The sequence below is a fragment of the Typopeltis vanoorti genome, chromosome 10 (assembly GCF_054136105.1).
Source record: "Typopeltis vanoorti isolate ZY-2024b chromosome 10, IOZ_Tvanoo_1.0, whole genome shotgun sequence".
Classification (NCBI taxonomy): Eukaryota; Metazoa; Arthropoda; class Arachnida; order Uropygi; family Thelyphonidae; genus Typopeltis; species Typopeltis vanoorti.
The window spans coordinates 93,189,898-93,204,625 of record NC_143558.1 but is presented as its reverse complement, the minus strand read 5'-3'; the positions used below and the strand labels follow the sequence as shown (position 1 = coordinate 93,204,625).

The 14,728-nt window shown below is 38.6% G+C and overlaps 1 protein-coding gene across 4 annotated transcripts in view; it reads right to left on the bottom strand.

The window, feature by feature from the left end:
- Positions 1-13,455, bottom strand: part of LOC150102596 (uncharacterized) — a 337,088-nt gene extending 323,633 nt beyond the window's left edge. For 2 of the 4 annotated variants that reach the window (XM_090398992.1, XM_090398995.1), the window contains exon 1: positions 13,321-13,455. The gene's annotated coding sequence lies outside the window, so the exon portion shown is untranslated. Of the gene's footprint in view, positions 1-12,928; positions 13,142-13,320 lie in introns of those variants that run through there. The other 2 variants (XM_090398993.1, XM_090398994.1) reach the window with 2 other exon arrangements.
- Between the last annotated feature and the right edge of the window lie 1,273 nt (positions 13,456-14,728).

Sequence of the window (14,728 nt, the reverse complement as noted above, 5' to 3'; positions counted from 1 at the left end):
CCTTAATCAATTCCACCAAGCGAAAGAATGTCCCCAGTGTCAACCCTGTAATTACCTCTCGAATTCAAAAGTCAATCATATTGCATCCACTTCCTTCTTCTATCTACCAAACTCTGAAGTCCACATTCCCTCAGCCTATCTTCATAACTAACATTGTAAAGTCCTGATACTATCTGCATTATTATCCACCTCTGCACCCTTTCCACAGTTAATTTATCCCCTTCAAATCCTAGACACCAAACTTGAGAACAATAGTCCAAATGTGGTCTGATCAAGGCTTTATAAAATGGAATGACAACTATTTTATCTCTGCAGGTCAGCATCCTTCTCAGTTTTGCAGCAATCCTCTGGGTTACCTTCACTATCTTTGCAATATGTTCCCTGAATTTCAGGTTTCTATCAATCATCACCCCCAGATTCCTTACTCCCCTACTTCCTCCAGTATAGTTTCTCCAACAGAGTATGCAGCCTCCCATCAATGTATCCCAAACTTCAAGATTTTACATATTGCTGCATTAAACTGATACCCCCCATTCATCTGCCCATCTGTTCAGTTTATTCAAATCCTCTTGCAAGGCTACCACATCGGCACTATTACAAATAACCTTTCCCAGCTTCACATCATCTACAAACAACTGAATATCCCCCTGCAATCCATTGACAATGTCACTGATATAAAGGCTAAACAATACAGATTCCAGTACTGAGCTCTGTGGGACTCCACTTGTAACCTTCTGCCTCCTTGATATTTCCCCATACACAAATCTGATACCCATCAGATAGCCAATGCTGAATCCAGTTCATAAACCAGGTATCTAAATGTGCTGCAACTTAAATATCAGCTTATTAAACAGTATCATATCAAATGCCTTTTTAAAAGTTAAAAAAAAAAAAAAATTGCAGCATATGCCTTCTTTCATCAACCGTCCTTGTCACTTTATTATAATAAGCAATCATATTACTAAAACAAGAGCACCACCTTAACAAATCCATGTTGACTCTCACAGATAGCATTACCCTCATCTGCCCAATGTTGTATGTAGTCGCTCATTAATTTCTCCAAGATTTTAACAACCACTGATGAAACACAAACTGGTCTATAATTTGATACTTTCAGTCTGCTACTACCCTTGTGCAATGGCACTATCTTACCCTTCTTCCATTCCTTAGGTACCTTTCCCTTGACTAGATTTTCATTGAAAATCCAGGTCACTGGAGCTGTCAGTTCTTCAGCACATTTTCTCAAGACCCATGGTGAAATTCCATCCAGATCCACTGCATTATTGACACCCGTAGTACTCAGTATTTGAAACACACTCTCCTCTTGCACTTCTAAACCCCAATAAAGTATTCAGTGAACAACTCCACTATGTCCTCTGCATCAGTCACTCTATTTCTATTTTTATTCAACAATGTCGTTCTTCCACAATCATTTCTTCTTCTACTGGCCACATGGCTAAAAATTTCTCTAGGATTTTCTTTAGATCTCAGAGGCAGTTTGAACAGGTTTTTCGCTTGGATGGTGGCAAATAGTTTGAATGAGTTGTCAGAGTCAGTTGTGAGTGCTTTGTTGGTGAATGAGTTCAAAATGATGTTGGAAGTTTATTTTTCACTTGGTTAGACTATAATAAATTTAGTTTAATCCTTTATCCAAGTGTAAGCAAACAAAGTTTGCATCTGAAAATATCTTCAGAACTGGGATAAGGTAGTGCAACACCAGGCGACTCAGAGCAATGGTGGACCAAGCTCTCATCACTCCTTGTCTCAGTATCTCCCATAATGCAAAGCACATCTCCTTGCAGACATGTATACTGCTATGCATTAAGGGAAGGGCCACTACCCAGACTGGTTTCAATCTTTATCAAGGTGTATTTAAGTAAAGACCTCTCTAAAAATTAGACGATCCCGAAAGATCACCCAACTCAGCTTTGTTCCACCCAGTGACAGGCTCACTCCGTCACCAAGAAGAACTTCTCAGCGCCAGCTCTAACCAGTAGCAGGCTCACCCCACCAGCAGACAGAGCCATAATCTCAGCAGTGGCTCTGCTCAGAGACAGGCAAAAACCTATCTCAAGCAGAGCCTCTCATATGTATTCAGCATAGGAGGCAGACCCAAACATGGAGATACAATGTCCTTATCCTTATAACGACTGGCTTAAAGGGGGCAAAGCAAGAATGCTTTTCATCTTCCCCGTTATCTGTAGAGGACAGTGTAGGGATAAGGTGTTAATGAGCTATTAAAGCTCTGATCATGGCAGGAGGGTAACAGAAATAGCCGAGCCTCAGAACTTCATTGGCTACAGCATTGCCATCCATTACCCCCCCAGGGTTTCATCCTTCTCCCCTATCTTTATTGAGATACTAAGTAGAAGCAATAGGAGAGGTCATCTTTACCTATAGGAGTTGCCAACAGGTGTACCACCTTATTATTGAATTACTCTGGATTTACAGAAAGATGTTAGAAGTTTATTTTTCACTTGGTTAGACTATAAGAAATTTAGTTTAATCCTTTATCCAAGTGTAAACAAACAAAGTTTGCACCTGAAAATATCTTCAGGACTAGGGTAAGGTAGTGCAACACCTCTCCTATTGCTTTTGCCTTAGTATCTCCACGGTTGGGCCTGCCTCCCACTGACGAGACCTCAATCCACCATTGCTCGAAGTTGCCTGGTGTTGCACTACCATACCCCAGTCCTGAAGATATTTTCAGGCACAAACTTTGTTTGCACACGCTTGGATAAAGGATTAAACTAAATTTATTATAGTCTAACCAAGTGAAAAATAAACTTCCAACATCTTTCTCTAAATCCAGAGTAATTCAATAATAAGGTGGTACACCTATTGGCAACTCCTATAGGTAAAGATGACCTCTCCTATTGCTTCTGCCTTAGTATCTCCAAGGTTCAGGTTGCCTCCCACTGACGAGACCTCAATAAAGGTTGAAACCAGTCTGGATAGTGGCCCTTCCCTTAATGCATAGCAGTATACATGTCTGCAAGGAGATGTGTTTTGCATTATGGGAGATACTGAGACAAGGAGTGATGAGAGCTTGATCCACCCTTGCTTGGAGTCGCCTGGTGTTGCACTACCTTACCCCAGTCCTGAAGATATTTTCAGGCATAAACTTTGTTTGCTTACACTTGGATAAAGGATTAAACTAAATTTATTAGAGTTCAAAATGAACTGTGACAGGCAGGCACCTTAGAAGTTGCAGGATGCAAGGCAATGGAGGCCCACATATCGCATGTCTAAATATTTACAAGTTATAAATCAAGGTAACAAACTGTTAAATCATATAAGTTCTATCCTCTTTATCTTGACAAACATATCTTCATAACAACAAAAATTGAAAAACTGTATAAAGCTGTTTGCTTTAAATATATCTATGAAGCCTTTATTTATGAAGCTTTATATAATTTAAAGTTGGAAAAATATCAAAGATGACTGAATTTAATTATTACTGCACATGTCTGGGTGTTCTAATGATGGGCCAGTGGTGTTTGGATGTGCAATAAAAAAAAAAGTCATACATAATTCATAAAGTATTATATATTTATTCTAAAATTTATTTTTCCAGAAGATTGATTCCGAATTGCAGAGCTTCTCGACAGAGTCAGAAACTCTGCAATTCGGGAAACCCTCAATACTCAACTGCTGCTTCTCCGTGTTGAGAGATCACAGTTATGTTGATACAGGTACCTGGTCAGAATGCCACAAGAGAGGCTCCCTCAGCAGGCCCTCCTTGCCAAGCCAGAGGGTGGGAGACCACGTGGAAGGCCAAGGACTCGCTGGATAGATTATATCCAAAACCTTGGGTGGACACATCTGGGAATCCCAGAACACCTGAGCTTGGTGGCAGAGGATCGTGACCATTGGAAGTTCCTCTTGCAGCTGTTGCCCCCCCACAACCCAATTAGGAAAGGTGAGCCTTGAAGATGTATGTATTGATTCTGAATATTTCATGGTTTCCTCTTATTTATTATTTGTGTGTGTGTTTGTAATGTGTGGACCCTCTAAAGCATTGGGCTCAGGAAAGGTGATCCTCTTGCCTGGGTCCAAGGGCAACAATGGTGATGTTTAATATGCCTTCCACGACGAGTCTGATTTTGCCATAGATATCTAGAATATTACTCAAACATACAAATATTATTGAAGTTCTACAGTCCACATCTGAAGTTTCTGAACTATGAGCCTTTAAAAACTTTCATACACATTCTTGTCAATGTGATTTTTCTTTTTTTCTTTTTTTTTACACTTTGGTTGGAAAGAAGCAAGTCTCGGTCCCATCTAGGATACAAAAGACATTTATGAGTTTTTAAAAACTTTCATATACATTCTTGTCAATGTGATTTTTCAGTTTTTTTTTTTTTATCCTGTCCAAAACAAAATAGTGATCACTGCCTATTTCAAATCTTGTGCACCAAACTATCTAAAGTTTGGTGGTTGTTTCTGAATTATGACCAAAGCAATTATATATTAAAGATACCAAGAAATTATATACTTGGTTTAATCTTTTATCCAAGTGTAAACAAACAAAGTTTGTGTCTGAAGTATTTTCAGGACTGGAGAAACTCATATACAGAAGCTCATAACTCCACATCACTTGCCTTAGTATCCCATAATGCAAAGCACGTATCCTTACGGGTATGTATAATGCTATTCATTACAGGGAAGGGTGACTACCCAGCCCAGTTTTGACCTTTATTGAGGTCCCTTCAGTGGGAGCCTGACCAAGAGGTGATACTATTGTTGAAATAATGCAGAAGTCAGATTTTCACATACTAGTTGCCAAACGGTGACACACACCTTATTATTAAATTATTCTGAATTAGAGAAGGTTGTTGGAAGTTTTTTTGGTTATACTATAAATTAAAGATACCAAGAAACGATATACTTGGTTTAATCCTTTATTCAAGTGTAAGCAAACAAAGTTTGATCCTGAAGTATTTTCAGGACTGGGACAACTCGTATATAGTGTATACTCATATACATACCCGTAAGGATGTGTGCCTTGCGTTATGGGATACTAAGGCAAGTGATGTGAAGTTATTAGCTTCTATATACGAGTTACCCCAGTCCTGAAAATACTTCAGGTGCAAACTTTGTTTGCTTACACTTGGATAAAAGATTAAACCAAGTATATAATTTCTTGGTATCTTTAATTTATAGTATAACCGAATAAAAATTTTCCAATGACCAAAGCAATTAAGGGTGATGAGGCTAATATATTATATCTGTTAACTGCATGGGGTTCCTCTGATCAGTTTACATGTTTTGTTAGATGAAAGGTTACTGAGAGGAATAACATTATTATCTCCATATAAGACCAGCCAACCACCACCACCACTAAATTTAGATAGTTTGGGACAAAAGAGTATACACAAGATTTGAAATAGGTAGTGATCACTATTTTGTTCTGGACAGGAAAAAAATAAATAAATAAAAAAAATAAAACATAAAAAAAAATCACATTGACAAGAATGTGTATGAATGTTTTTAAAAACACTTATAAATGTCCTTTGTATCCTAGATGGGACTGAGACTTGATTGTTTCCAAGCAAAGTGTACTGTCTGATGGTATCACCATTCAAAAGAACATAAGAAAACCTATGTATTTCTTTATGTATGGATATTATGCTACATATATCCTTTATGCTATATATATTTATTGGTAAATATACATCTACAATGCCCTAAGAATCTGTGAGTAAAAAGCCAATGACATTTAAACAGGGACACTCCTAAACAGAAGCAGGCAAAATAGCCGTAAATATAATAATTATTTATGTATGTTCTCAAAGTGAATTTATACACATTTTTGTGCTGAACATATTATTGACAAACAGTCCATATATCAAAGCGAAATCCATCAGCTCCTTACCATTATTATTTAATTTGTCTTTTTTTTTTTTTCATATTTTCCCAGAATAAAAATAAGGACTGAAATTAAATACTGTGCATTAACAATACACTGTTAAAAGATTTCAGTCAAAAACATGGACTCTCCAAGAAACATCTCATCATTTCCAGAGGAAACCAAACATCTTAATCCTTTTTCCCAGGGAAGAGCTGCGGTAACACAGCATACAAAATTTCAATGTCTATTTACTTAAACATGCACAAATTGAGTGACTCCCCTTTCCCCAAGGAAGTGTGGGTATATAGAAGACATTGCCTACAATGAATTGAAGATCGTGAAAAATATTGTTATCATTATTTATATGAGCACTCCATGCCGTTAAAAGTCACATCGTGGGAGACCCATTCTATCCATTAATACAATACCTATCATATATTTCCTTAAACCTATTCACTTTTGGCAATCAATTCCACTCATTCACTACTCTCTAAGAAAAGAACCCAGTTCACACACACACACCCTTACTAATCATGCTCTCAGACAGCTTCCAAATCTGCCCCATGTTTTTTCCCATACATTCCATGTATTGAAAATTTTCTTCAGTGTCAATCTTATAGTATCCCCTTAGCAACATAAGTTTCTATCATATACCCTCTCCTCTGACTGTCAGCTAAACTCTCTGCAACCCACACACCTTCAATCTAACCTCATAAAGAACATTCCACAAACCTGTCACCAGCTTGGTCACTTATCTCTGAATCCTCTTCACTACCTCCCAATCCCCAAAAATGCAGGTGAAAAAATCTGTGCAGTCAACATGTGGACAAATCATAGCCTTATAAAAAGGGATAATAACTTCCCTATCTTTTCTTGTCAATGTGCTCTTCAGCATCCAAGTAATCTTCTGAGCTATTTTGTCAACTCTTGCAATATGTCCTCTGAATGTCAAATATCTATCATCATCCCTAGATATCCTTTGCCTCATCAACTTCCTGTGAACCAGCACCATAATGTATAATCTTTTCACCTTGCATTTTACAACACTGAATTGGCAACCATTGATTTTTGCCCACACAGCAATTTATTTAAATCATCTTGTAAGATATCTACATCACCTTGATCAACGGCTGTCCTCCCTAGTTCGGCATCATCGGCAAACAACTAATGTCCCTTCAAACCTACTATATCATAGTAGTGTGCTTGGCTCAGTGCCATGGCATGTAAAACTGCAAGGGCTGGATGTTGATAGTGCATGGGAGGTGGTTAAGAAGTGTTTGCAGGAGGTAATGGTTGGCTGTATACCAAGAGTCCGAATAATAAATCAAGTAGAGGTTAAATGGATAAATAACACTATTAAGCTTGAGCTACAAAAAAAGAAACAATTGTGGTGGAGGAGGGAATTTAAGGAGAAAGGTGACCAGCGGGCGCAGGAACAGTATTAAGCTCAGTCCAGGATGGTAACAAGGGTGGTAAGAAAAGCGGACTATGAAAGAAAATTGCCCAAGCAGGCTAAAGAGAATCCCAAACAGTTTTTTCAATATGTTGCAAGTAAAAGGAAAAATGCTCATGGCAGAATGATCTTAAAAAATGCTGAGGGTAGGGAGGTAACCGAATCAGTCGATATAGTGGAATTACTGAGCGAGCACTTTGCAAGAGTATATCATCCAGGTGGTGACATTGCAGGAATGGAAGAACCAACAGCTTATACTGGAATTGTGATCAATGAAGTAAAGGTAACTAGTCTATTACAGAACCTTAATGTCAATACATCTGTGGGATTGGATGGTATACCAGCTCGTGTTGTACGTGAAGCGGCTAAAGAATTGTCAGTGTCCTTGACCATTTTGTTTAATTTGAGCCTCGGGTCTGGGTCAGTCCCAAGGGGGTGGAAAGAGGGGAAAATAGTTCCACTGCATAAAGGTGGTTCCAAGGCTGCTGTTGAAAATTACCGACCAATCAGCAAACAGGAATCATTATCAAGGTCTTGGAGAAAATAGTCAAGAGGAAAATACAACATTGTATAGATGAAAATGGGATACAGTATATGGTTTTGTGAAAGGTAGGTCATGCCTCAGTAACTTGCTCACGTATTATAACACAGTGACGGCTGAACTGAATAAGGGTAATGGGTTTACAGTGATTCTACTGGACCTTGCTAAGGCCTTTGACAGGATATCACATGGAATTCTGATCAGTAAATTGCAGCATGTGGGGATGGATATAGGGTTGGTGAGATGGATAGGATGGTGGTTGACAGAGAGATATCAGAGAGTGGTTTATTCAGTAGTGACTAGTGGTGTGGCTCAAGGATCTGTTCTTGGACCACTGCTGTTTAATTTGTTCATTAATGATATAGGAAAGGATCTGAGAGGTACAGCTCATTTATTTGTGGATGATGCAAAGTTAGGTATGGCAATAGTGAATGCAGATAATGTCAAAATTTTGCAACATGATTTGGATAGATTGGAGGTCAGCTAAGGAGAATGGATGTCAATTTAATGTGGCAAAATGTAAGGGTATGAATTTTGAGGTGAAAAGATTTGCAGCAGTGTACTACATTGGTGGAACTGTACTCGAGGAAATCGATGAGGCACGAGATTTAGGAGTGTTGGTGGATAAGGAGTTGAAGTTTAGGGGGCACGTTGCAAAAGTGGCCAAATCAGCTCATCAAATCACTTGGTTGCTGAAGAATACGTTGACAAGCAGAGACAAGCAGGTTATTGTTCCTCTGTATCGAGCCTTGATAAGACCCCATCTCGACTACTGTGCCCAGATTTGGTCACCTAGGTTTCTTCTTGATGGGGAGGAGGTTGAGAGGATCCAAAGGCGAGTGACAAAGATAATAGCAGGTCTATGGAATGAACCTTATGAGAACAAGTTGAGGATTTGTGGGTTGCAAAAATTGGTTGATAGGAAGAGGAGAGGAAATATGATTGAGACATTCAAATTACTGATGGGTTTCTATAAAATTAATTCAGAAGATATTTTTGAGAACAGGGCTGGTTGTGGAAGGCCTAGGAGACATCCATGGAAACTGGGCAAAAGTGTGGTTAGTAAGGGTGTTAGAGCTGGGTTCTTCACTTTTAGAGTGGTGAATGAATGGCATGGGCTGCCAGAGTCTGCGGTGGATGCTGTGACTGTGAATGAGTTTAAGGCGAGGTATGATAGATACTATATGAATGTCGAATAGTTGTGATGAATATGATTTCGGGCCTTCCTCAATGAGTCTAAGGACTCCCTGGAGTTGCCAGTAATAATAATAATAATAATAATATCATTATCATACAAAATAAGGAGTAATGGTCCTAGTACAAAAATAAAACAAAACAGATTGTAAAGGCAAAATAATAATTAATGAATTTATACAATAAGCTTTTATTTAGTGCAGTCCAGCTGACCTGACACAATATCTGTAACAATACAGATATTGTTACAGATATCTGTAACAATAACAGGGTGGACAGGGAGGGGTACACAGTGTGAGAAAGGTAGATGCTCCAAGAGGAGGTGAGAGCATGTGTAGGCAGGAATGGAATGGGATGACCAGGGATCAAGAGGAAACTGGAATTGAAAAGGGTTCTAAAATGAAGAAGCAGAAAGGGAAATGGTCTCAGTCTAGCATGGAGGGATCACATCGAGTGAGTGGTATCAGTGGAACCAGCTGTAGATCCAGAAATGAGCTCTTGTGTTTGTATACCAATGCTAGAAGTATAAGCAAATGAAATTATTATTATTATTATTATTATTATTCCTGATACCTCCAAGGAGTCCGAAGACTCATCGCAGGAAGACACCTACAACTGTCTCTACACCTAACCTCTACTACGAATTATCTCCATCAACGCCATCTACCGCCCACTTCCAACACCACCACAACTAGTAATTTTTGTCTGTAAATTGCGTGTGTTCTGAAGGGCCGATTTGTATGTATGCGGGATGAAAAACCTGAGTTTCCGGGAAATGGTTACAGTAATTGTGTCTGTCCATCCAAAGATTGTCAGAATAAGTGAGATATGGTTGGAAGAGAATTACATCCTGACAGAAATAGAGATGGAAGGGTATGATGTGTTTCATGAGGATAGAAGGGGTAAAAAGGCAGGGGAAGTGCTATTGATGATAGAGAAAGAGTTATGTCCATACAAAGTAGAGATGCAAGACAGAAATAGTGCCAGTGGTTTTGATGCAGTATGGTGTGAGATAGAAGTGAATGGAATCAAATACTTGGTGGGATGTTATAGACCAGGTAATGTGGATGGTGGTGGTAATAGTGAAATGCATAGTCAAATTAGCCAATCAAATTAAAAAAGGGTGATCATTATGGATGATTTTAATTATGGCAATATAGACTGGAATGATGACATAGCAACTAGAAGTAAAGAAAATGAGTTTCTTGAGTTTTTGAGGGATAACTACCTCAGACAGTATGTAACAGAGGGCACACGAGGATTAAGGGTCTTGGATTTGGTTATCTCATCAGAGGATGTAATTATAAATGAGGTGTCAAATCATCCACCAATTGGTGAGAGTGACCATGAGGTGATTACCTGGGTGGTTGCCAGCAGTGTGAGGACCCCCTGTGAGAAAAGGGTATATGTGGAACTACAAAGGGATGATTATGAAGAGCTCAGGAGATAGCTTGCGGGTATAGCGTGGAATGAGGAGTTAGCTAGAAAAGAGATCAATGCAGCTTGGGGGATTTTCAAAATCTATCTAGTAGATGCAATGTCTAAATGTATTGCAAGGGTGAGAAGGTTAAATAAGGTAGGTGTAAGATGGATGAATAAAGAGATTAAGCATGTGATACAGAGAAAAAGGGCATTGTGGAGGCAGCATAAGAGAAATAGAAATAACCAATTTCATGAGGTCTACAAAGACCAGGCAAGGAGGGTGACTTGGTTGGTGAGAGTAGCTAAAGAGAGGTATGAACAGCAGTTAGCTAATGAAGCTAACTGCTGTTAATCTACATATCGAAAGAACTCCCTAATCCTAGGGAGTTCTTTCGATATGTAGCCAGCAAAAGAAAGAATGATAATGGAAGGATGACATTGATTGGAGAAAATGGTATAAAGACAGCTGTTGCATTATGTGTGGTGGACATACTTAATGAGCAGTTCATAAAGATCTTTCAATCTTGTGAATGTGACTTCAGGGAGAGATTGAGAGAAGTTGATGATGGGAGGAGAGACTGACTGTAAGTGAGCAAGAGGTGTTTGGGGAGTTGAGTAAACTAGATGTAAATAAGGATGTGGGACTTGATAATATATCACTGCATATTCTGAAGGAATGCGCCGGGGAGTTGACACCTGCCTTGACATATTTTTTTAATACGAGTCTTGCACTTGGTCACGTTCCTAAGGAGTGGAAGAAGGGAAAGATTGTGCCACTTCATAAAGGAGGTTATCGAACTCAAGCATCAAACTATAGGCCTATCTGTGTGTGTCAGGTGTTGTGGTTAAGTTGTTGGAGAAGCTTGTGAGAACTAGGATCCAGAGTTGGGTTGACAACAATGATATTATCTTTGATGGACAGCATGGATTTGCTAAAATGAGGTCATGTTTTAGTAATCTATTTACTTATTACAATAAAGTGACTGCTTCCTTGAACAGAGGAGAAAGTTACACAGTAATATACTTGGATTTCACAAAGGCTTTTTGATAGAGTACCTCATAATAAGTTGACAGTCAAACTATAGCAGATGGAGTTGGATATTAAATTAGTGCATTGGATTGGAGACTGGATATATGATAGGTATCAACAAGATGTGTATGGGGGTGCGATATCCAGGAAAATGAAAGTCACTAGTGGAGTGCCTTAGGGGGTCTGTTTTAGGACCATTACTGTTTAACTTGTATATTAATAATATTGGCGAAGATTTGAATGGAGATATTCAGTTGTTTGCAGATGATGCAAAGTTGGGATGAACCATAAAGAGTAGTGAAGATGTTGTGGCCTTGCAAGAAGACTTGAATAAATTGAGTGATTGGGCACGGAAATTGGGATGTGAGTTCAATGTTGCAAAACGTAAAGTTTTAAAATTTGGAAAACAAAGATGGGATGCAGAATTTATGCTTGGTCAGAATATATTGTTGGAGGTAGAGGAAATAAGAGATCTGGGGGGGGGGGGGGTGATAGTGGATAAGGATCTAAAATTTAGGGGACACATCGCCAAAATTGTGAAGACAACACAAAGGCTTCTGAGAATGATGCGGAGGACACTGACATGTAGAAGTAGGGAGATCCTTGTTCCAGTGTATACGGCTTTGATTAGGCCACACATGGACTATTGTGACCAAATTTGGTCACCGGATTTTCAGAAGGATGAAGAGATGTTGGAGAGGGGTCCAAAGGCAATTGACTAAGGTAGTTTCTGACCTCTGGAATGTTGAATATGAGGAAAGATTGAGAAGATGTAATTTGCAGAGTCTGGTGGAGAGGAGGAAGAGGGGAAGATATGATAGAGACCTACAAGTTGGTAAGGGGTTGTTATAAGATCAATAGTGGAGAAGTTCTACAGAGAATAGTGGGAGTTCAGGGGAGAACCAGAGGTCATCCCTGGAAACTGTATAAAGAGGGTGTGAATAAGGGAGTGAGAGGCAGGTTTTTTTCGTGCAGAGTTGAGAATGATTGGAATGATTTGCCTGAGTGTGGTGTCTGCAAGGAGTTTGAGTGTGTTTAAAAGACAATATGATGAGATTTGTGTGTGATAAAAGGAATTCCCAGATGAGTCTTTGACTCCATGAGGTCTTGGAGGAATAATTATAATATCATTACCATCTTTCAAATAAAAGTGGGGGGGGTTAAAAGTTTAACAAGCTTCGTTACAACGGAACTCAAACTTATAGGGGTGACATTGATGTACGCGTGCTAATTTCGTAATTTCTAAACCTACTATGAGATCTGTTTACTTAATTTGTAAATAATCGCTCCTACATTATAAAACTTTAATAGTAAATGTTGCGACAAAACTCGTATGTCAAACTGTGTACAGCTAATCATAAAAAAAGAAAACATCACATGGTTATCAAAATTCGATCGTTACATCAGATTTTAGATCAAAATTTCACCTACCGGAAAAACACAAGTTTATAAAAAAAAATAACTAAATGTGATTATTTATTCTGAGATGATAAGAAATAGCTAAGGCTCTAAATATAGACTTACAAATAGCTATTTGTTTTGTTAGCCTAGCTGCGCTGATGTCGATATAAACCACTCATAAAAAATAAACAAATAAAATAAATAAATAGCCAACTTTTTTCTGCTTAACCCATAAAAATTTATGTCTGTAAAAATACTAAGAATTTTGTTATTATTATAATCCGCCAGACGAGGAGGTCATAAGCGGACGTGTTACGAGGTAACAGCGAAAAAAATTAAGTTTTTATTATTACTTAGGGCTCTAGTTACTTGGGGTCATTCAACGACAACATTTCCAAAATTCATCTCAGACAATATCTTACCTTTTGTGTGGTTTTAAGGAACGTTGGGATGTTCGCTCAATTGCGGAAAATGCTTACTTTTTTAATAAATTGATATTTTGTTAGGAACTCTTTCCAGATGAACGGTCGTTCATAACACATGTAAGTCTATGGGTGACCGTAGCGGACGCACCGATGCGTGAAGAGGCACTCATATTGCTTCGCAACTGCAATTCACGTGACTAGAAGGGAGAAGAAACGGAAGTGATATCAATATCACTTCCGTTGCCAAAATATCCAAAGTTCGCGCAATTTCGGAAAATGCTTAATTTTTGAATAAATTGATATTTTGTTAGGAACTCTTTCCAGCTGAACGGTCGTCTTACATATTATATATATTTGTACTTTCAATTATGGGGGATCTAAGCTACATACAAAGTATAGTTTGTGTGTTATTTGTACTTAAACATAATGTTCAAAAACTATAATGTGAGAGAGTTTGTCCAATGTGGTATATTATTATTATTATTATTATTATTTGACACCTCCAGGGAGTCCAAAGACTCATCGAGGGAGAGTGTGCCAACAGCATCGAACGATTCGTCTCCATCCAACTACTAACCGCGCTCAAACTTATTTAACTGAGCCATTAGTAGCAGAGGCTCTACCAATCGACCAACCTGTGCCGGCATGTGTGGGATGTATGCATTCCCGAATGAGGCTGGAGTTTGGATTGAAAGTGATAGTGGTGGGAGAATGTGCAGAAAGTGTAAGCAAAGTGAGGAGTTTGAAGTATGTGTCAGGTTGTGAGACAGTTATGGTTGAAGAAAGCCAGAATGTGAGTTAAAATAGTGGCTTGATAGGAAATTGCGATGTACAAGGTGGCAATGAAAGCGGTGATCTAAGAAAGACTGAAAGCAACTTTACAGAGAAAGAAAGTGGTTTGAATGATAAAAAAAATGAGGAATTATTTGTAGGAAGTGAGATCGCTAGGTAGCGCGCAGTGATACAAAATGCGCAGCGGCAATTAGAGCACCTGCAAAACTCTTTTTAGAGTGATTCGGCTAACGTAAATAAACAGCGTAAGAGTGGGAGAGTTTCTGAAATAAAGGAAAGAGTGTTGTATGGTGACTCGTTATTAAGAGGAGTGATAGATGTAACTAAATCGTACTTACCGGGCACGAAATTTAAGGATGTAAGTGAGAGTATTAGAGTGCACAAACAGAGGGTGAATAATTAATAAATGTGGCGGTTACAAATGAATTGAAAGGTGATAAATTTTTTATGAGAGAGGACTTGAAAGTATTGTTAAAGGTAGAGAAAGAAAAGAGTGACAGAGTTAGAAGGGTGAGTCTGTTGCCGCGGTATGACAGAGAGGAGTTTAGAAAGAGGGCCATAATCGCAAATGACATTATGCGCAGGTTATGCAGACGGCGTGGTGTGGAATGAG